This window comes from Protopterus annectens, chromosome 11.part0 (genome assembly GCF_019279795.1).
Source record: "Protopterus annectens isolate FY-2018-M chromosome 11.part0, PAN1.0, whole genome shotgun sequence".
NCBI classification, from domain to species: domain Eukaryota; kingdom Metazoa; phylum Chordata; order Ceratodontiformes; family Protopteridae; genus Protopterus; species Protopterus annectens.
Window position 1 is genome coordinate 25,100,401 of NC_056745.1, and position 22,935 is coordinate 25,123,335.

A 22,935-nucleotide genomic window follows, 5' to 3' on the forward strand; every position below is an offset into this window, starting at 1 on the left:
TGAGATGGTAATGAGATGGTAATGAGCAACAGTTTTAAAATGAGGATTCTGTGTATTTAGTTATTTATTTGACATTTGTTTACTGGGAAAGTCCAAATGGGCCAGTAAGTGCCCACTTTCAGCAGAGGCCAAGGGAGAAGAGTTCCACAATCATAATCTTTCAAAAATGTATTTCACATATTTTGTACCATATTCAAATGAGGTACAGATACAATGCCATAATTCAGAAATATACAATGAGTATAACATGATGTGCAAATGCCAGTGTTAATGACCACAGCAAAATCAAAATTAGCATGCAGGATAGTCACAGGAATATACTAGGGCTAGCCACAGCACTAGTGAGCACATATATGCGATAGACCGTTAGTGCCATTATGAGTCAAATCATGATTGTTGTCTCCCTCAGACTATGCTGAACATAATCTGAGGGAGACAACACTCAGACTATGCCGAACATAATCTGAGGGAGACAACACTCAGACTATGCTGAACATAATCTGAGGGAGACAACACTCAGACTATGCTGAACATAATCTGAGGGAGACAACACTCAGACTATGCCGAACATAATCTGAGGGAGACAACACTCAGACTATGCTGAACATAATCTGAGGGAGACAACACTCAGACTATACTGAACATAATCTGAGGGAGGCAACACTCAGACTATGCTGAACATAATCTGAGGGAGACAACACTCAGACTATGCTGAACATAATCTGAGGGAGACAACACTCAGACTATGCTGAACATAATCTGAGGGAGACAACACTCAGACTATGCTGAACATAATCTGAGGGAGACAACACTCAGACTATGCTGAACATAATCTGAGAGACAACACTCAGACTATGCTGAACATAATCTGAGGGAGACAACACTCAGACTATGCTGAACATAATCTGAGGGAGACAACACTCAGACTATAATGAACATTTTATGGGCTTCATAACACCAGCATTCTAGGCCAGTACCATGTGGATAGGGTCACCATAAAAGAGCTGATAGACATGTGTTGGCCACATCTGAAGGCCACTGGTGCCACATCTCCAGGCCACTGGGAGTGTTGGACTACCCATCCCATTGGATACCAAGATATGTCTAGCTGTACATATACTAATTATAGGGACCTCACAGCAATTAACAGAAGACACAGTGGGGGTATCTCCACCATTTCCTCAATGCCATACTGCAGCATGTGTGTGTGAGGGGGTACATGTGGTTTCAATGTACCATGGAGGAGAAAGCCAAAGTCATGCAGGGCACCTACAAAGTAACTTGTTTCACTGAGGTGCTGGGGCAAAAAACTACATCCACATTGAAATAAAGGTCCCACCTGGAGACCTGGGAAGAAGGTATGTTAATCATAAAGGGTATCACTCTATTGATTAGCAGGTGGTCCGTAATGCACAGGGTATCTTCTACAATGTGTCTGCAGGTGATCCAGGCAGTTACCATGACCCTTATATATGGCACACTTGTAACCCTTACCCTAACAGTTTGCATTTTGTACAGCACCCAGCATATTCCTGTAGAACGCACATCAAACTTGTGTTCCTTCTACCACATGTATAAAGAATGATCTCTGCCATATTTACTCTGTTACTTAGGTTGCCTGTATCTGATGCAGTGTCACCAGCTTATGCAAGGGCAAGCACAGTCTAGTATTGGGTCTACATGCACAGGGCCATCTCCTTGACAATGCTAGATATGTCTTAAAATCTTGGTTTATGATACCCACCCAGAATTCCCACACTTTGACAGACAATGCCTACAACTATGCTTTATCAAACATATGGGTTGTTTCTTTTTCTTATTTCTTTCATTTTCAAACTGGTATTATTTTATGAAGTTACAAAACTAATAAAGCATTCAAAAATATATATGGGTTGTTGTGGAGCATGATTTGGGCTTCCTGTCTGGATGTATCTAGTGGAGACTTGTAGTATGATTTTGGCACATGTGCTAAGATATTATCAGTGTGTGAAATGGTACATGGCATGCAAGTTAGAAAGCAGTTATAGGAAGGAGGGCACATTCAGGATAGTCATCTCCCAGCACAACAGGCACTTGAAGCTATGCTAGGGAAGGAGTCAGTGACTGACCTATAGCAGCAGGGATTAGCATGCTAGGTGAAGGTGGGTGCAGTATACCATAACATTGGCAAAGAGGCAGCAGTTAACATATCACCTTGGTCCATAGTAAAGTATATATACAATGGTAAAAGGGATGCATGTAGACCCAATACTAGACTGTGCTTGCCCTTGCATAAGCTGGTGACACTGCATCAGATACAGGCAACCTAAGTAACAGAGTAAAAACGGCAGGGATCATTCTTTATACATGTGGTAGAAGGAACACAAGTTTGCTGTGTGTTCTACAGGAATATGCTGGGTGCTGTACAAAATGCAAACTGTATAGTATGCTGTTTGTTGGACTGAGGTGGGTACAGAGGGCAATATTAAAAAACACTCTGGGAGGGGTCACTATCATAGATTCATAGGTTCATAGGTTGGTACTAGGCTATCGGCCCTAGGGCCTATACAAGCCTAGCCATAACAATTCCCTGGCTATTTCTTCCCACAATATTTATTTCCCTGGACCCCCGTCTAGCAGGGTGACTGACGTGATCCTTGGGGTGAATTTCCTATCTCCCATCCAATTGTCAAGGTTACTTTCAAAGAAGGCCAAGGAGACACTCTGCTTGACATGTATGGGCAGTCTATTCCAGAGTATGGGGAGTCTCTGGGTCAGAAACCTATCCCTCCAGTATGTTTTGTTCATTGTGATGACAAGGTTTAGATTCCTGTAGCGTGCAGCTCTGAAGGATTGGGATTTCTTTAAGTGGAGCATGTCCAACTCAGGGTTTGACATGGCCTTATGTGTTAAGCAGAGATCGCCTCTGAGTAGACAATATGCCATAGAGTATAGCTGGAGTTTTTGTAGATGGTCAGCATAGGGCACCTGCTTTAGGCCTGTGATTTTTTTAGTGAGGTATTTCTGCAGCCTTTTCAGCTGTTGCAGATGTCTTGTGAAGTACATACCAAATGGGGCATTGTACTCTATAATGGGTTTAATGAGGGATGAGTACAGTGGGACAATGACCTCCTTTTTTCTGGATGCAAAACCCTTAGTGATGAGGTGTGCCACATAGAAGGATTTCCTGACTGTTGTGGCAATGTGGTTATCGAAGGTGAGACCAGTGTCCACCTGTGTCCCTAAATACCTTATCACACTTTATGTGTTTAGTGTACTACCACCTATGTGGTAATTCATAGGTACATGTTTTTTCCCAAAGGAGATAACTATACATTTCTTGGCAATAAGCTTGAGCCCATGGCTCTGGCACCAAGCATCTGTTTCTGTAAGAACTTTTGTAGAATATCCACATCATTTGAGGATTCAATAATGGCTTTCAGTTTGCAGTCATCTGTGAATTTTGTTAGCCAGAGTCCCTTATATGTTGGCCTGTACTTCAGAGAAGTAGATGCCAAACAAGAACAGTCCCAGGACTGAACCCTGAGGTACTCCACTTGTCACTTGTCTAGGGCTGGATTTGGAGTCGGCAACTTTTACAGTCTGGGTTCTGGCAGTAAGCCAATTGGCAACCCATCGAGTAACGTAGGGATTTATGCCCAGCTTAGTAAGTTTATCTATGATTCCAGAGTGGAATGAGTTCATGAGTTGTCTGTGTCTGTGAAGGACTGCTTGTTGCAGTGCTGGGGCACAACCTCATTGTTATGTATTGCACTATGGTTCAATATAATGGACAGGTCTATGCACTGGAGATGAGCAGGCATCCTGCACATGCCACTGACTGTAGGAGCTGCCACTAACCAGGAGTTTCACAGGTGGGATCACAGCCCTTGTCACATGTAGGTAAGCTATGTTATTGTGAATGATGTTCATCACCAAACATGGTATTGCCATGAGTATAAAGAATCTGGGGGCACCCACTCCAACTTTAGACACCCTCCGCACCAGATGTCATCAGGGAAGTGCTGACACTGTGTGACATTAAACTCAGCTGTCTATATCCGTGATGGCTACCATCTCTGGAGGCAGAGATAGATAATGTTCATTAACCACAGCTGGTAGGAGGCATGTGCACATGCAGGGGAGGGAGGATCGGCCTTGTGTCAAAATGTAATTGTGCCTGTGAAAGAAGAAAAAAAACAAAAAAAAATATCCTTGTTTCCCACCTATCCTGACCTAGAGTAGTCCAAATACAGGCTTTGCTGTATTCTGGACTTTTGGAAAGTTCCTGTGTTACCCATTTCCTTTCATGGATAAAGGGAGGCTGGGAGGCTTCTTTGTTCACCAGTGGCAGTGGGGAGCTTAGAGCAGCCTATCTATCCCTGGAGGAGTGTTCCCAGCACAAGAATCTGGCAGTCTATTGGCTGTTTTGGGCCAATTTCTAGCTCTTTCAAGTCCTCCTGTATAAAACCTGCTTTAGCGCGGCTTTGCGTGATTTTGCACATAGCTCAGCATCAGGCAGCGCCACTTAATTGAGTTTAAACCTTTCTCGGCTCCACAAAAAGTCTGCTATACACTTTTTCCCTTAGAACTGATCTAGTTCTCATAATAAACACCCTATTCCTACTCTAAAGCCTGGCACTTGCTCACTAAAGCAATTATATAAGTCAGCACTAAAAAATTAAAAGCACTACACCCTCACAAAGTCCCCTCGAGTACCTTGTTCTCCATTGGCCCTTTTTTTCAATTGTAAAGGAATTTCCAGTACTATTCTAGCATGTCCAAAGGTCAGTTGTCAATCTCCTCTCTGGTCCAGCTGGTGAATCTGGGAATCTTGAGGCAATGTTACAACTGCCTCATGTACACAGACAACCCTCTACTCTTCCCAACAAATTCCAACACATGTGACAGATGCAACCATATAGCCAAACTGGAGGCTAAGCTCTCTCAACTCAGTACTGGCGTAACCAGTCAGGAGGAGAAGGAAACCACACTCACTACAATTCCAGTCTCACATAGACCTACCACAACAGCAAACCAAACACATAAACACATAAAAACATACTCGGAGGCTCTAAATAAAAATCTGCCTAAGCAGCAGAGACTTCCAGAGCAGACACCCAAGCAACCGCTACCCCAAAACAAAACATGTGCAACACATAGCTCACAAAGCCAGTGTGCCAAACAGTCACAGCCCTTAAGGCTAAACAACACACCTAATACACTTGTAATAGGTGACTCTATCGTCAGGCACACTGACGTCCCGCTCACCAGGCTGAACAAGGAGGTCACGGTGAGCTGCCTGTCGGGCGCTAGGATCTGCCACATAACACAAGCACTCAGGTCCCTCCAAGGCAAGTACAAATATGATTCAGTCATTGTCCATGCTGGTGTGAATGACCTGAGACATACCTCCATGGACTACATGAAAAGAGACATAGAGGAGCTCTCTGAGCATGTAGCCCAGGCCGGTATGACCCTGACCTTGAGTAGCATCTTACCCTCACCAAGAATGATGCCACAATATGAAGACAAGATGATCAATTTCAACAATTGGCTTAAGTATTGGTGTCATTCAAAGGGGATCCAATGCCTGTCAGCCTGGGATGACATGCTCGACAAGCCACGATGCTTCGCTAGGGATGGCTTGCACCTATCACCCCTGGGCTTTTGGATATTGGCAAAGGCTCTTGCCACCCCCATAGTCCCTTTTTTAGGCAAGGCTCAAAAGACAAACCCACCTCCATAGGTATCACAAGGGATAAGAAACTAAGAGTAATGCTACTCAACGCCAGAGGTCTAAACCTCAAGATGCATGCACTCGAAACTCTCCTTAGCATGGAGAACATCGATATCTGTGCAGTAACAGAAACCTGGTTCAAGGCTCCCAAGAGCACCTCAGCACTACCAGGTTATACCTCATACCATGCTTTTCGGCCCCGAAACTTGGACCGAACCACAAAAGTATCAATATTCGTCAAAGATACCCACACCTCCAGGTTGGTGGCACAGCATGAAGCGTCAGAGACTATCCATGTGCAACTAACTGTGGGTAAAACTGCCTTCCAGTTTATAGCCTACTACAGACCACCCTCCCAAACCCAGGAACCCCACTTGGCCTTCCTGAGAACACTGGAAAATATGAAGGTCTCTCCAAACACCATTATATTGGGCGACTTCAACTACCCAAACATAGACTGGGAGCATTAGTCTAGCTCCAACACCCTAGCCCAAAGGTTCCTAGAATTTATAAACTCAAATGCTATGGAACAACTTGTTACCACTCCCACAAGAGGGGAAAACATACTGGACCTGATCATCACCAACATGGCGACTCTATGCTCCAGACCAGAAGTGTATCCCTCACTGGTAAGATCAGACCATAAACTAATCTCACTGGATATTCACATCCCGACCCCACCCCCTGCCCAGAAAACCACAGTGAAAAACTTCTCTAAAGCAAATTTCACACTCCTCAAAACCGAGGTGGAATCCTTCAAAGCCCCCGGGCCTGTGGAAAATACGGCCCAGACTACAGAATCCTTTATAAACACATTCTATGAACACCTTCAGGAATGCATGGATCATGCAATCCCAAATAAAACCAAGACCCAATCCTCCAAAGGCAGGCATCCTGTCTGGTGGACCCCAACCATAAACAAACTATACAATAGAAGGAGGAAGCTTCTACATGACAGAGCAAAATCCCAAAAAGGGAAGGCATCTCTGATCAGTATTAGCAAAAAACTACGGGCACTCATAAAGTTGTCTAAGGCCAGCTTCGAGAGAAAAATTGCACAGGACACTAAGGATAATCACAAGGCTTTCTTTAGTTATGTTAGGAACCTGGGTGGGAATTCCCAGATATGCTCAGAATTAGTCCAAAATGACAAAATATACACTGAACCCACAGACATTGCCAACATCCTAGCTGACAGGTTCAGCGCAAACTTCTCCCCCCCTCCCCACCAAAAGGGCAAATATCTATCCCATCTCAGATGCTCAGGTAAGAGCCGCCCTCTCCAAATCAAAAAACACAGCATCAATGGGACCAGATGGTGTCCCAGGCTGTGTCCTACAGGAACTCCAAGAAAAGCTAAACCCAAACATAAAACTACTGTTCAGTCTCAGCCTTACTACAGGATATGTACCCAAAGAGTGGCGTACAGCAACAGTGGTCCCTCTCCACAAAGGTGGTGCCTCAACGGATCCTGCAAACTATTGCCCCATAAGCCTGACTAGCTTGGTCTGCAAAGCTATGGAAAGGATCATCATGGACCTCATAAATAAAGATATTGAGGACCTACAGACACTGGATCCTACCCAGTTCGGCTTTGTTAAGGGCAGATCCTGCCTCTTAAACCTGGTCGATTTCTTTGAAACAGTCACCGAGGCCATTGACGAGGGGAAGGTGGTCCACACAGCCTACCTGGACCTTGCAAAAGCCTTCGATACAATACCCCACTCGGGCATTATAGATAAGCTCACCAGCTTAAATATAAACCCCTATGTCACTAGATGGGTTGCAAACTGGCTCAAGGACAGAACCCACATGGTTAGAATTGCTGGAGCCATGTCAAACTCCAAACCAGTTACAAGTGGCATCCCACAAGGCTCAGTCCTGGGACCTCTCTTGTTCGGTATATATTTCTCGTTGGTACAGGCCAACACGGAAGGACTGTGGCTGACCAAGTTCGCAGATGACTGCAAACTGGGCACCATAATCGACTCTCCAGCCGACACAAGCATCCTACAAAAGGGCCTCATAGAAACAGACAACTGGTGCCAGAGCCATGACCTCAAGCTTAATGCCAAAAAGTGTATAGTCATCCCCTTTGGCAAAAACAAAGTGCCCACAAATTACCACATAGGTGGTAATCCATTAAGTACGGAAGAAGTAATTAAGGACCTGAGGACCCAAGTTGATAGCAATCTCTCATTTGACAACCACGTGGCCAAAGTGGTTAGAAAAACATTTTATATAGCCCACCTAATCATGAAGGGATTCACATCTAGATCAGGGGAGGTCATCATGCCTCTTTACTCATCCTTCATCAGGCCCATAATTGAGTACAATTCCCCTTTTGGGATGTACCTTACCAGACACCTGCAGCAACTGGAAAGACCCCAAAAGTACCTCACCAAGTGGATCAAAGGGCTCAAACAGATGCCATATACTGCCCGGTTAAAGAAACTCCAGCTCTACTCAGTGGCATACCACCTGCTCAGAGGCGATCTGTGCCTGACGTATAAAGCCATGTCCAACCCGGAATTAATGGACATGCTGCACCTCAGAAAATCCAAATCCCATCGAGCTACGCGCTCGAGAGACTTGAACCTCAGCACTGAAATAAATAGGACATGCTGGAGGGACAGAGTCATAACCCAGAGGCTCCCTTCACTCTGGAATAAAATCCCAGTCCAGGTTAGGCAGAGTCCCTCATTGACTCTCTTCAAGAGGAATCTTGATGAGTGGATGGGAGATCGTAGGTTTACCCCGGGTATCACTTCTGTGTCACTGTTAGACAGAGGCACAGTATACTACCCTCAAAAAAGGGAATAGTAAAATTCATTTAAATGGGTGGTGAAAGCCAAACACACTCCGGCTAGGCTTACAAATGCCCTAGGGCAGATAGCCTAGTATGAACCTATGAACCTATGAACCTATGTCACACTTATGAGACATGCACTTTTATAAGTCATTCCACACACCCTGCAGGAACTGTATCATCCCAGCAAAGACTGAGGTGGTACCAGCCTGTGCCTTCATGATGGTGCTGCACTAAGATGGGCTGGGTTGCAGTCACTGACATAGTTAAGGCTCAGGGAGGGTGGTACTATTGCTTTCTGTATGCAACAGCACACAGACACACACCTTATCCCCCATCCTATGGGGTTTGTGACAGACACTGACAGCTGGACCACAGGGGGTGACACATTGTCCCGACTGCTTGTGTCTGCAGCTATGTCCATGGTCTGAGTAGGGAATCTTGTGTGCGCACTCACTCTGTCCCTGACTATGCCAGCTGGTCACTAACATCATTGTCAGAGTCAGTCATCTGCCCACCATCAGGTGGTGGAAGTTCGATGGTGGAGGAGCTGGACAAAGAATCACTTGTAAAGATACTAAAGCAGAAGATGCAATCTAAATGACCACCCCTACTTCATTCCTTGTGCAGATATAGCAGGATGGTCAATATTAGCATTAAAGAGTAATATAATCTTAATATAAAGTCAAGTTAAATGGTAGAGATGGCAAGGGGGTGGAAGAACACTGAGATGAAAGGAGCACAAAGTCAGTGCAGTGACGGCAACAGAGAATGAGAGCTTATGAGCAGAAGAAAGGGCTCCTTAAAGACAAAGGTTCATACAAACTGTGTAAGGGCATGAGCTGAAAACAGCACTGCAGCTAAGGAGGGAACAGTAAATAATTGGCGGGATATTTTAAATACAGGCTAAGTGGGGTTGAGACAACGTTATAAAGTAAAAGAAGTGTGGGAACTAGAGCAAGTTTAAAGCGTGTAGTTTAGATTAAGAGATTAGGGTGATGCTAAGTGTACAGAAAGTAGCTCATGCTTTTGGTATGTAGGCATGCATGAGGAGAAGACGCTACATATCTGTGGTGTGATGAAGGTAGACAAAGTAGTAAGTATTAGGTATTAAGAATCTGGAGTTACAAAACATGTAAAGTATTACTGTGTAAAATTGATACCATGTTTTAACTGGAATCATAGATGTCCTTCCATATCACTGCTGCAATATTCTTAACTGAAGGGATCTCTTACCAGGGATAGTCCAATATCCAGTCAGTATAGCAAAGCCTTTGGATTTTATAAGCACTGTACATCACGTTTGTTTCTTGCATAGGGCAGGGCATAAAGGTGACGTAGGGATGCAAATAAAACCACCATTATCTAGTCAGGCTGAACACCAGTCTACCGTACTGGTTACCAAACCATCTTCAGGGAAGTGTCTTGATGGGGTTTCTTCTCTATTTTTCTTAATATTACTGTTACTTGTGTTCATGTCATCCAAGAGAGGGAAAATGTCAGTGTGGGAGGCAGATTCTCCATAAAGACCATTACGACCAGTGTCTTTTTGGCATGGGTGCTTCCTTCAACTATAAACAGTGCTGTCTGTCAAGCATGTGTCCCTAAGACCCTCCATAGTGATTTATCTTCCCTTTCTATGAATCTCAAGAACCAGTGTCTTAAAATGTTGGCTAAGGGTGTTATGGTAGAATCCTGCCATCTAGGGGGACAGCCGTCTTCCAAGAAGAAGGCCAAAAAGTCTAGGCCTGATCTGGTTGCTCTCTAGCCTCCATAAGATGAATGTCTAGAAGCTAGTGAAGGCACTGAAGAACTTCTGGTGCTTGAATAAAATTCCTCTGCTGTGACCCTATCAGAGGCCGGTATGGATCTGGGTTTTTGCATATCCTCTGAGGCTCTTCAAGTGTCTGATCTGGGCATTGAGGGGGAAATCTTAGTCCATAAAGAGATTCCTACTACAGTTATTGAATCCTACCAATGAATAAGCCACTAAGGGTTGTTAGGACAGACAGCCCACTTAAGAAAAGCAAAAGACCAGACATGTTACCCCATTGCTAAAGGTCCCCAGCATGAATGGCGGGATTTTACTCAAGACTTGTTTAATGCCTTGATGGCCTTGAAGCCTCCTCAAAGGGTGTCACTCTCTGCTCCTTCCTGGACTTCCATGCCTGTTAACAGGACATGGGAAATGAATTCCTAAAATGAGCACCTAGATAATGGGGAGGAATTCCTTGCATACCCTTCTCAAATTCCTTCTCCTCTGGACTATTGTTCAGAGGAAGAGGATTAATTGTGCCCAGATTACCCCTTGGAAGAATTATCATTTGGGGATACTATTACTTGTATGATGGAGTGCTTTAATTTGGATTGTTCCCAGGTATCTGGCATCCAAAAAGGATACTATAAGCTTTTACAAATGGGAGTCTCCTAATCTCTCTGCAGTCCCTCCTGTGTTGGCAGTACTTTTGGTCACCTTCTGTGCTCCTCCGTAATGCCTGACTCTCATCCCCTGGCTCCTAGGAAACCTGACAGGCTCTATAAGGTGCTTGAGGACTGTAAGTTTAAGTTCTTGCTTAAATGTCTTTCTGCTGACCCTTCAATGGTTTCAGTCTAAATTGATAAGCCTTCCAAAGTTTTGCCTTCTTCTAAGCTCTTCCTTCTTATAAGGATAGTACAGGTATGGAAAGGGTGGGTAAAAAAAGTATATACTGCTTCCATGTTATCATTTTGGGCTATTAATTACCAGACTCACCTGACCAGGTATGTCTTGACTCTCCTTTCTCACATAGCTGAGTTTGTGTCAAATCTGCCTGATTCAGAAGGGAAAGCTTCAGCCCTTTTCCTGCTTGGGTACACATCCCAGGCCACTTGTCACCCCATAAAATGCAGTTACAATGCTGCTGATGCCTCTTCGGGGCTGCTTTTGGTTCCATGATGAGGTGTTATTCTTATCTTCATTTTCAGGCCTTACCTGATGACATTAAAGCTAGACTTTAGAATGCTCCTCTGGATAATAAAAATCTCTTTGGGACAGCAACTGCTGCAGACTTTTTTAAGTTCCCCCAGGATAAGGGTAAGGCCATTCAGGAACTCCAGCATATTTTTGTCTCCTTTATACCTAAATTTCAGAGAAATTTACTTCTAATAATGCCTTTGTTTGTAGGCAGACTTGTCAACCTCCCAAAGGTAAAAAGGGGTCCAGGCATATTCCTCCTGTTAAGTTCACTCAGACTCCTACTTCTCAGACAAACCTGTTTTTATCTGATATTTTGCCTCATCTTCCCATCAGCCACATTCCCTTGTCTCTCCAACTTTCTCTGTTTCTCCTAAATATGAAAATCTCTTCTCCCCCCTTTTTAGGCATTCCTCAGCCTCCTCCAGACCCACTATCTCTTTTCCCAGAGGATTTGCAGTCCCTTTTGGATCAGGGCAGCATTCAACCTGTTCCACCCACCCAAATGGGAAGAGGTTTTTACTCCAGGATATTTTTTGTTCCTCAGAAGGAGGGGACTTGTAGACCAATTCTGGAGTTCTCTTTCCTCATCCCTTTTCTCAATGTCCCTTCTTTCAGGATGTTGTCTCTTTAGACTTTGTTTTCTCTTCTCGTCCCCCAGACCTTTTTGGTTTCTCTAGACATCAAGGATGTCTAACTTCACATCAAAATTCACTGTAAGGAAATCTTTATGTTTTTCTGTTTCTTCATCTTATTTTCAGTTCTCTGCTTTGCCCTTTGGCCTTTCTACTGCCTCAGAGGTATTCACCAAATGCCCCACTCCTGTCATTGCCTTTTGCAGGCTTCAAAGGGTACAGATATTCCCTTATCCAGATGACCTGCTTATTCAGGCTCCTTCTCCCAGCAGTCTTCTACAAGATCATCACTTTACCACTTGTCGTTTGCATAGTCTGAGTTTCCCCGTCAATCCCAAAAAGTTGGTGCTTATGTCATGTTTCTCTCATTTTCAGGATTCAGACCATTCCCATGTTAGCCTCTGTTCCTAGTCACAAGGTTTTGTCTCTGACAACCTTCTTGCTGTCTCTTTTTCCTCTGCGCACTCTCATGGGTTTATGGTCTCCAATATTCCCCATGATTCCTCTTGCTATGCTTCATATGAGGAAGCTTCAATGGCACCCCAAATTGGTGTGGCTTTAACATTTTCATCCCTTGGAGTTCTCTTTTCCTTTGTTTCCTTGTCTCAGACTCAAGTTTCAGTGGTAGAGTCAGCAAATTTTTCTCAATTCAAGACTGACCTTTCATGCCCCAGTTCCTTCCCAACAACTGTTTGTGAACCCCTCAGACCTAGGGTGGGGTGAGTCTTATGGCCCTCTGAAAGTTCAGAGTCTCCTGATTCTTCATCAGAGATCAGACCATATCAACATAAAATAAATGAGTTTTCTATTTCTGGGTCTACAGGCCTTTTATCCCCTTTTTCCTCAACCCCCTATAAAAGTTCATGGACAATACCACCATGATGTGGTGTATCAACAAGAAGTGGGGTATGAGGTCTTATCTCTTTTGCAGACTAGATTTTCATACCTGTAATTTGGCTATCAGTTATCAAGTGACTCTTCAAACAGTTTACATTTCTTCAGAGCACAGTCTAGTGGCAGACTCTCTGGCAGTTCCAGAAGAAAGGCTCATGAATGGATACTTCACAGAGATGTGTTTCTGGACATAGTCTATCGGTGAGGTATTCCTCATGTAGATTTTTTTGCCTCCCCTATGAACAGATAACTTCCTCTATTCTGTTCAAGAATACCAATTCCTTTGACTTGAAAAATGGATGCCCTGTCTTTTCTGTGAAGGGAATATTTCTGTTCGCCTTTCCTTCCCTTCCTCTGCTGCCAAGAATTCTGTGCAAGATCAAGCAGGACTCTCCTAAAATCTTGTTGGTAACTACCTTTTGACCCAGACAGCACTTGTTCCCCCTACTTTTTTCTGTCTAGGGGCAATCACCACAAGTTACCTGACCAGATGGATCTACTTGCACAAGACAAGGGATCCCTTATCCATCCTCATCTGTCCACTTTCCAAATGACACTGTGGGTGATAGGGATGTGATCCCTTTTAGGCACCTCTTTTCTAAAGATGTACTTCAGGTTCTGCAGGAGACCAGGAAATCCACTACCAAAAAATCATATATGTCTAAGTAGAACAGATTTTCTGTTTGGTGCCTATCTCACCATCAGTATGCCTTCTCAGTAGTGGGTTCCTCTGGTTCTCTCTTATTTGTGTGATTTGCTCAATGCTAGCTCAGCAAATTCTTCAATTTCTTCAATCTTCAAACAATGTTTGGTCTCACAGAAGAGTTCCCAGTGGGAGTCGATGTGCACCAGGGTTCAGCTCTGAGCCCACTGCTGTTCATGCTGGCGATGGACTATATTAGCAAACAGGCTGGAGGGGACAAATCAAAAAAGTTGCTGTATGCAAACAATCTGTCATTACTGGCAGATTCTGAGCAAGAACTTCAGCAAAGTTTAGGGGAATGAAATGCAAAACTGAAGGCACATGGGATGAAACTAAGTGCAGGTAAGACAGTGATAATGGCAGCAAATGGGGGAAATCAGAAGCAGCTTAGAATTGAGATAGAAGGGAAAATAGTAGAGCAAGTTAACATCTTTAAGTACATGGGTGATGGTTGAGGAGAAGGGAAGTTTGAATTAGGAGGATAAAGCTAGAATTAGAAGGACTGCAGCTAACTGGCACAGAGTGTCACGTGTAGCGTACGACAGAAGAATGCCAATGAAGCTGAAGAGTAAGGTGTACAAGACAGTGGTGTGACCATTACTACTGTATGGTACAGAAACCTAGTCAGTAAAGGCAGAACAAATGAAGAAGCTAGAGGTGATGGAAATGAAGTGCCTGAGAAGGGTGGTAGAATGCACACTGTGGGGCAGATGAAGAAATGAGGACATAAGAGCAGAAGCCAAAGTAGCTCTAATTGCAGAAAAAAAAACAGCTTCCAATGATTCAGGCACAAATGTAGGACAGAGAAGACAATCTTGTGAAGAAGATTTGGGGCAGACAGGAAGAAGAAGAAAAGAGGAAATGAGGTCATCCGGCAATGAGATGAATGTATTATGTGAGAGGAGACCTGTGACAGTCAGGCATGTGTGGAGATGAATGTAAGAGACTGCCACTGAATCAAGAAAGATGGGAACAAATTGTCCCCATGTAGAAACATGGGGAAAAAGGGGGTTCATGATGATGATGATGAGGTATGTGCATATTCCAGCCCTTAGTGTAGTTGGTTAGTATCAGGGGATGAATGGATAACACTGTCTAGCTTGCAGTCATTAGCATATATCGTCACCCACACTTCTTGGTTATTTGAACAGATGTCTGCAAAATAAATGCTAAACATGTGAGATCCCAGAAATGATCCTTGTGGTACCCCACTTATTAAAAATTTTTCATTCAGAGAGGAGTCCACCAACTTTCACAACTTGGGATCTGTCAGATAGCCAGCCTGCAATCCAGCAAGTAACATAATAGTTTACATTAAGTTTGTCTAATTTGTTAGCAATACCAGCATGGAACATAGTGTCAAAATATTCAGCTAGATTGAGAAAAGCAGTCTTCAGTGAGTGAACACTGTCCACAACCTCTGTAACCATTTCAAAGAAGTTTACTAGGTTCAGGGTACAGGATCTACCCTTTGCAAAATCAAATTGATTGGGATTGAGATCCATTATGCTGCCCAGGTCTGCATAAATGAGTTTTGCTATATGTTCCACAGCTTTACATATACAGCTGGTGAGACTGAACCTGCAATTGCCAGGATCTGTAGAGAGGTCACCTTTATGTGGAGGTGTCACAGTGGCTATTCTCCGGGCATCAGGCACAAATGCTGTGGATAGTGTAAAGCTGAAAGGTTTGAGCAGAGGCTCAGAAAGTGGACACTCAGATGGTACATACATGGCATTGATTAGAATGCAGACTTGTAAGCTGTCTGTTGCCATGTAAATATTACTTTGAGTCTTTGAGAGAGATTTAAGACTTGTTTCAAGATGATTTCAAGGGAAACTAAATTTTCAGGGATACTGAGGGCAACAACCTAGGTAGGTGGGGTAAGGTGAGCACTAAATGTGTCTGCTAATATATTGGCTATACTCCTGGGGTCAGAATATGTCATAATGCACTGCTAGGCATTATTCCTTAATTTCCTGGCATAACTAAGGAACACTTTGTAGTTTTCTTTAGTAATTGTAGCACCCTTAAGCTCATACCCTGCTTTATATTTGCTAATAGTTCTTTTAAATTCCTTGCTGGCATGTTTCATTGTGGTTCTGAGATAAGGAGATGGACATTTCTTACAGTTTTCAGAATTTTCTTTATTTTGTGATATACTTTAATAATACAGGGATTCCACCAGAAGTCTGTTCTTGAATTTCTCATTATATTTAGGGATTACAGGTACTGACTTTCTATGCACCTGTTTAGGTGTTGATAAAAGTCAGAGGTCAATATGGCAGCCATCTAGCTAAGTCTATTTGCAGAAGATTGTTGGGAATTTTGCACAGGTGTTCTACAAGCTGAAATAGATTAGCCCAGGTGAAGTCCCTAAAGACAATCTCACTTGGTGGTAGGGTGCTACCTGCAGGCCTGACAGAGATAATGATTGACTTGTGGTCAGATTAAACCAGGGATGAGAAGATGCGAGATGGAGTACAGGCAGGGGATAGGTTGGTAAGAACATTGTCAAGGATATTATAGCCTCAAGTAGGAAGTTTTACAATTTGCTACAGCACATTGGCAAACATAATGTCCAGGACATAATGAGCATATTCTTTTTTAGGGGTGTAAATGTGCCATTAATGTTTGTGCAATTAAAATACCCTAACAAAAATTCATTTGGTTTGATATTTAACTCCTCAGTGATGTGAATGTAATTCCCACGATTTTTGTGAAACATGAATGGGGATCCATAGCTTGCAAACAGGTAATAGTTGTATTCGTTAATGGTGATTGGGCTCTGTGGGATCTCCAAGTTACAGCTGACATAATTTAAGATGATGATATTTTTGAAAAATGCAGATACCTTCCTGCAGTTACTCAAAGGTCTGAAGAAATGACAGGTGCCAAATAAAATAGCGTTAAGGATTATTTGGCGTGCAGACTTCTTGGTTATCTGAAATACGTTTTCAACAGGTGCCAAATCCTGGTATAGAGGAAGTGTTGTCACTGCACTGAAACCATGTCTCAGTAACTACACAAATATGAATGTATTTAAGGTGCAGAAAGGCCACGAGCTTGGGCATCTTTCTATTTTAGGCTCCTATTATCCTTTCCTGCACCTGTTCTCATTTGCCTCTTGTAATGTGCTCATACATCTCCATATGATGGTATGCTGCAGTCCCCAAAGTGTAAGCCATCTAAGTCATTATGGCTACATCTTATTCATAAAGGTCTGCCGAGCATAATTCCATTTTTCCATCCATGTTTTGACTTTGTAAACTGATTCTTGAACTAAATGCTATAGAATATTTTTGCATCAGGATGTATGAATGTTTTTAGCATATCCTTGTAACTGTAAATATGTATGTTCCTTTCTTATGTGATCCTAGTCACCCAGGCTGTGCCTGCAAATGACCCACTGTGATCAGTGCACTACCCAGTGAGGGTAACTATTTATTTAAAATTGTTTCATCCCATACATTTTGTGATATCTATTCAGTATATTTCTAGAAATCTGATAGTAAAGGATACATCCTAAATAAAGGTACAGCTACGGAATATTTATCTGAATTCCGTAATTTCCAGCAGAAGCAGAGCTATCTCAGTATAAGTAGTGGACACACATATCAACTGTCCCTGATTTTGATTCATATTGTTACACTGACCTTCATTTCTGGTAAATCACTGAGGATTGCAGCCAGCCAGTGATGCCAGAACGTATTTCATGCTTATTGTTTATTGTTCAGAAAAATCATGCTGATGCAAAACTCATCATTTTATTAACTTGTTAAGTGAAATAGAGTAAGAATTACAAATTGTCCCTGATTTGGACCTTTTACCCCCAATACTTTTGACTTTAGTCGGAATTCCTGAGTATTAGATTGACTTATAAAACAACAGTGAAAACTTATCAATCTCATCCTCAAATAATATATATACACACATATATATATATATATATATATATATATATATATATATATATACCTATATAAACATCTATATTTCTATATCTATATCTCTAGCTATATATATATATATATATATATATATATATATATATATATATATATATATATATATATATATATATACATATATATATATTATCTATATATATATATATATATATCAATATCTATAGCTATATCTAATCTATATATATATATATATATATATATATATATATATATATATATATATTTATAGAGAGAGAGAGAGAGACAGAGATAGATATTGATATAGACAGATAGATATACAGATAGATATTCATATTGCATAAAACTTCACAAAGCAAATGACAAAACATTTGTCTTAACAATGCTGACATTGACGGTTCTCAGCATGCTTGGAGGATTCATCTCAGGCCATGCTAATAAAAAAAATAATAAAATAAGAACATGTTTTTTGCAGGGGCAAGCCCCTCCATGGGCTGTATGTCCTTCACTTCTGATTGATTTTTTATACTAATTCTAAGATTGCACAATCTTCTGAAAAAAGGGCATATTCCACTACCCAGAGGCTGTTGATCTCACACATCTGTTTACTATCAGTATTGTTGACCAGAGAGTATCGTATCAAGAATACAGAGTTTAAGTAAAGCTTAAATCAATCAATCCCAGGGAACTTATATATATATATATATATATATATATATATATATATATATGTTATATAATACATATATAGACAGATAGATATAGAAGGATATCTACCATAAGGACAGCACATTGGTGCAGGCAGAGTGGTTACCTCACAGCAAGAGTTTCTCTGGTTCAGTTCTAAACTGCACTGCCTTCTGTGTGAAGTCCACATGTACTCCCTGTGTCCTTGTGGGTTTTCTTGGGTGCTCTAGTTTCCTCCCATATTCTGAAGACATGCAGTAAGTAGATTGGACACTCTAAATTGACCATAGGTGTCAGTGTGTGTGTGTGTGTGTGTGTGTGTGTGTGTGTGTGTGTGTGTGTGTGTGTGTGTGTGTGTGTGTGTGTGTGTGTGTATGTGTGTGTGTGTTATGTGTGTGTGTGTTATGTGTGTGTGTGTGTGTGTGTGTGTGTGTGTGTGTGTGTGTGTGTGTGTGTGTGTGTGTGGTATGTAACAATCACTATAGGGCTAGCCACCTGCCAGTATGAAAATTAGTTCTAGATGATTGATACAGTTGAAGTGAAACCCTTGACCACTTATGCAAAATGGGAAAAAAGTGATTGTGAATGTATATATATAAATATCGATATGATCCCATTCCCGCTATATAAGTGATCTCATCAATTAGATGTTTTCTCTATCATCTGTGGTCAGCAAATCAGCAATCAACACTATAAACCCTTATCTCTCTCTCTCTCTCTCTCTCTCTATATATATATATATATATATATATATATATAGTCAAACTTTTGTTATATTGAACAGCTTTAATATTGACAGAAGTGATCAAATTATTCATATGATCACTGTGATGCCCATGCACTGGCCGAGTAATCACGAAGCTTCAATCCTCACCACTGGCATCAGTGAGGGACATATACAATGCGAGGATGACAAGTACACACACAGTAAAGTGAAATTTTTGTTAAGAGCACACAGAGATCACAGTCAGTCTGGGGCTCATTTCTCCCTCTTTCTCCAGATCCCCAATAAGACTCCCCACTGGCACAGCTATAGGGTTAAGATCTCAGCTGAGTGGTCAAGGCAAAACCTCCAGCACCCTCTCTGTCCAAGTGCTTTGTGTCCCTTCCCAAGTATCTGATCCACACACACTTTGAGATTTGATTTATATACAAACACACACATACACCTGTAGAAGGCTGGCACAGGTTTACTATGTATGCCCCTTCTGCCCAGATTATAAGGTAGTTATCACTGCCACCATCTAACTCTTTATCAGCTACAACAAGACCCTTACAAAGGGTGTCCAATCCCACTGTGCAATGCTACTACTATCCAAATGGTACCCTGAATAAGTGCAAGGCTATTGGAGTGGCCTGTACAGTGTCACCAAATACATATGCAAGTATCCTAAGAGCTTAAATGTCTCTCACAAATATTAGCCACAAAGATAGGTTTAAATATATTTAATAATAAATAATAAAAGAACAAGACAATACTCAGAAAATAAACACAGTTACTTCAGAGTTCAGAATCACAGGAAATAGTTTAAAACAACACTGGGGGACAGTCTCAAATAAATGCAGAAAACATCTAAACTAATCTTCCTATCTAGATCTAAGAGATACTATGCCCTAGTTATTTACTATTAGCAAGTGCAGATGTGATGATGAGTGGATGTTCTTGCTAGGTTCAAGACAAACTACACAATGCACAGTCTCTCTCTGACAGAGTTCACAAAATATCTCATTTTACTGCTGGGTTAGCCTAGATGACATCACTCTTTGTAACCTGACATCAGTTCCCAGGCTAAACAGAAACTTAACAGAATTTTAACATCCCTGTGTGAGAAATACATATCTCTCAGATGTTTGCTCAGACCTGTGTAGCTGCTAGGAACTCATAAAACAATAAAACACTTTACAGTTTAAACCTAGTAACTACTTCTCTCCAAGACAATAGAAAAAACATCTAGCTCTAGACATCCTATCTCCTTGATTCATTGCAACTAACTTTTGTAGCACATCATAAAGCACTTAATTTTGACTTATTTTCTTGAAGTTTTGTAAGTTAATCTTCTATATTCCAGCAGGGTATGCTGTGGTTACATTCTTGATGCTCAGTACATAACATACAGTTCTGTATAAATCATATCAATATTCACAAATGACATAGAATTACTTACAAAATTCTGGATAGCTGGGTTGGCTGTATTTTCCCTATGTCACAATCACTTCAATCAGTATTACTTTGAGGACACAGAACAGTGGGAAGTAGGAATTTGCCTTTGCAAAAACATGAGCTATATGTTTTTTTTTTTTTTTTGGTGGGGAGGTATGGTATTTTGACTTTTGATCTTTTGGGATGAATGTTTTTATTTTCAATGTTCTAATACTTCAATATTTCAAAGTACAATCCTGTGTCTGTAAAACATGTCATCACCATCATCATCATCAGCCCCCTTTTTCTAATTTTCTACATGGGGTTGGGGTATCATGTTAACTGTTGCCATCTCTCTCGATTCAGTGCTACACCCCTGCCTTCTTTGACACTCATGCCTGACTGTCACAGATCTTCTCTCAGGTCTACTTCACATGACTGAAAACTCCACTGAATTTCATTTGACTGAGACCACAATACCTAATTTTCAATATACTGAAAACTCATTTGACTGAGTCTGAATATACTGAAATCTTACAATGCTGAATTTAAAAATACTGAATTTTAAGCCACAGATGTGGTGTGTGTTTCCCTTCACCTGTAACTTGCTTGTGATAAAAAAGCATTACTCTCATTTAAAGTGCCGACTGTCAAAATACTGATAGTAGCATAGAAATTAGTGTTTCTAAATGTGGGTGTGTCTCTTTACATTTTTATAGGAAGCATCTAAAGTAATATGGGGGATGTTTCATGCACACCCAGCAGTAGTGGTACTGTGCCCAGTACTGCAAGGTAAGTAAAAGGTATATGCCCCTTTCCCCACTGCAATGGGATCCTGGAGTAACAATATATAATTCGGGGGACACAGCCCCATCACCTAGTTTGGTTTTATATCATCCATTTTCTGTTAAGAGGGTAGATAAGTAGTTTTTAAGTTTTGGAAAGAGTTAGTTGTTGTGTTGTAAGTGTAGATATCTATGCCTACTTAAAATTCAGTATTTTGAAATTCATCACTGTAAGCTTTCCGTATAATGAATCTCAGTCAAATGAGATTTCAGTGTTTTGCAAAATAGGTATTGTGGTCTCAGTCAAATGAAATTCAGTATTTGGAGTTTTCAGTTATGTGAAGTAGACCCCTACTCTCATATAATCCATCTACCTCTTTGCTGGACGCCCTCGTTTCCTCTTATCTTCTTCCTCTCAGTCCTAATCTTCTTCACCAGATTGTCATCGGCTTTTCTGCATGTGTCCAAACCACTGTAATCCATTCTCTTCGATATTTTCTGCAATTGGAGCAACTTTGGCTTCTGCTGTTATGTCCTCATTTCTTTGTCTGTCCCACAGTGTGTATCCTATCACCCATCTCAGGCACTTCCATCTCCATCACTTCTAGTGTCCTCATCTGCTCTGCCTTTACTGCCCAGGTTTCTGTGCAATATAGTAGTACTAGTCACACCACTGTTTTCTACACCTTACTTGTCAGCTTCTTTGGCATTCTTCTGTCTTACAGTACACCTGACACTCTGTGCCAGTTAACTGCAGCCCCTCTAGTTCTAGCTTTGATCTCCTCATTCATAATTCCCTTCTCCTCAACCACCCCTCCCAGATACTTGAAGCTGTTAACCCATTCCAATATCTTGTTTTCTATCTCTTTACTTAGCTTTTTCTGATTTACCCATTTTTGCTGCTATTACCACAGTCTTATCTGTGCTTAGCTTCATCCCATGTTCCTTCAGTTTTGAATCCCATTCCCCTAACCTTTGCTAGAGTTCCTGCTCAGAGTCTGCCTGTAATGCCACATCCTCTGCATACATCAACTTTGTTGATCTGTCCCCTCTGACCTGTTTGCTATGTAGCCCATCATCATTATGAGCAGCAGTGGGATCAGAGTTGTACCTTGGTGCACACTCATTCCCACTGGGAAACCCCTGTGAGACTAAATAATGTTTACACTTGAATCACTGGGTTCCTTTATATAGTTTGAACTAATTCTACTAATGTTTCTGGGATTTTGAAGCACTGCAGTACTGTCCAAATCATCTTGGGACCTTGTCATATGCTTTCTCCAAATTAATGAATGCCCAGTTAGATTTTTTTCTTCATCTCTAGCTTCTTCTCAACTATCTGTTTCACTGCAAACATCTGGTCAGTTGTGCTGCATCCTGATCTAAATTTGAACTGCTCATTTCCCGTCTTACATTCTACTACTCTGCATGTTTGTTTATCAGTTACCCTCTCCAGAACGTTCATGCAGTGTGATAGGAGTTTGCTAACTCTGCACTGCCCACAGTTGTGGCGGTCCTCTTTGTTCATGCAATGTGATAGGAGTTTGCTAACTCTGCACTGCCCACAGTTGTGGCGGTCCCCTTTGTTCATGCAATGTGATAGGAGTTTGCTAACTCTGCACTGCCCACAGTTGTGGCTGTCCCCTTTGTTCATGCAATGTGATAGGAGTTTGCTAACTGT

The 22,935-nt window shown here is 41.7% G+C and overlaps 1 protein-coding gene across 1 annotated transcript in view; it reads left to right on the forward strand.

Moving 5' to 3' along the window:
- Positions 1-22,935, forward strand: part of LOC122815984 (proteoglycan 3-like) — a 124,356-nt gene that overhangs the window by 65,281 nt on the left and 36,140 nt on the right. The gene's annotated exons all lie outside the window — the stretch shown is intronic.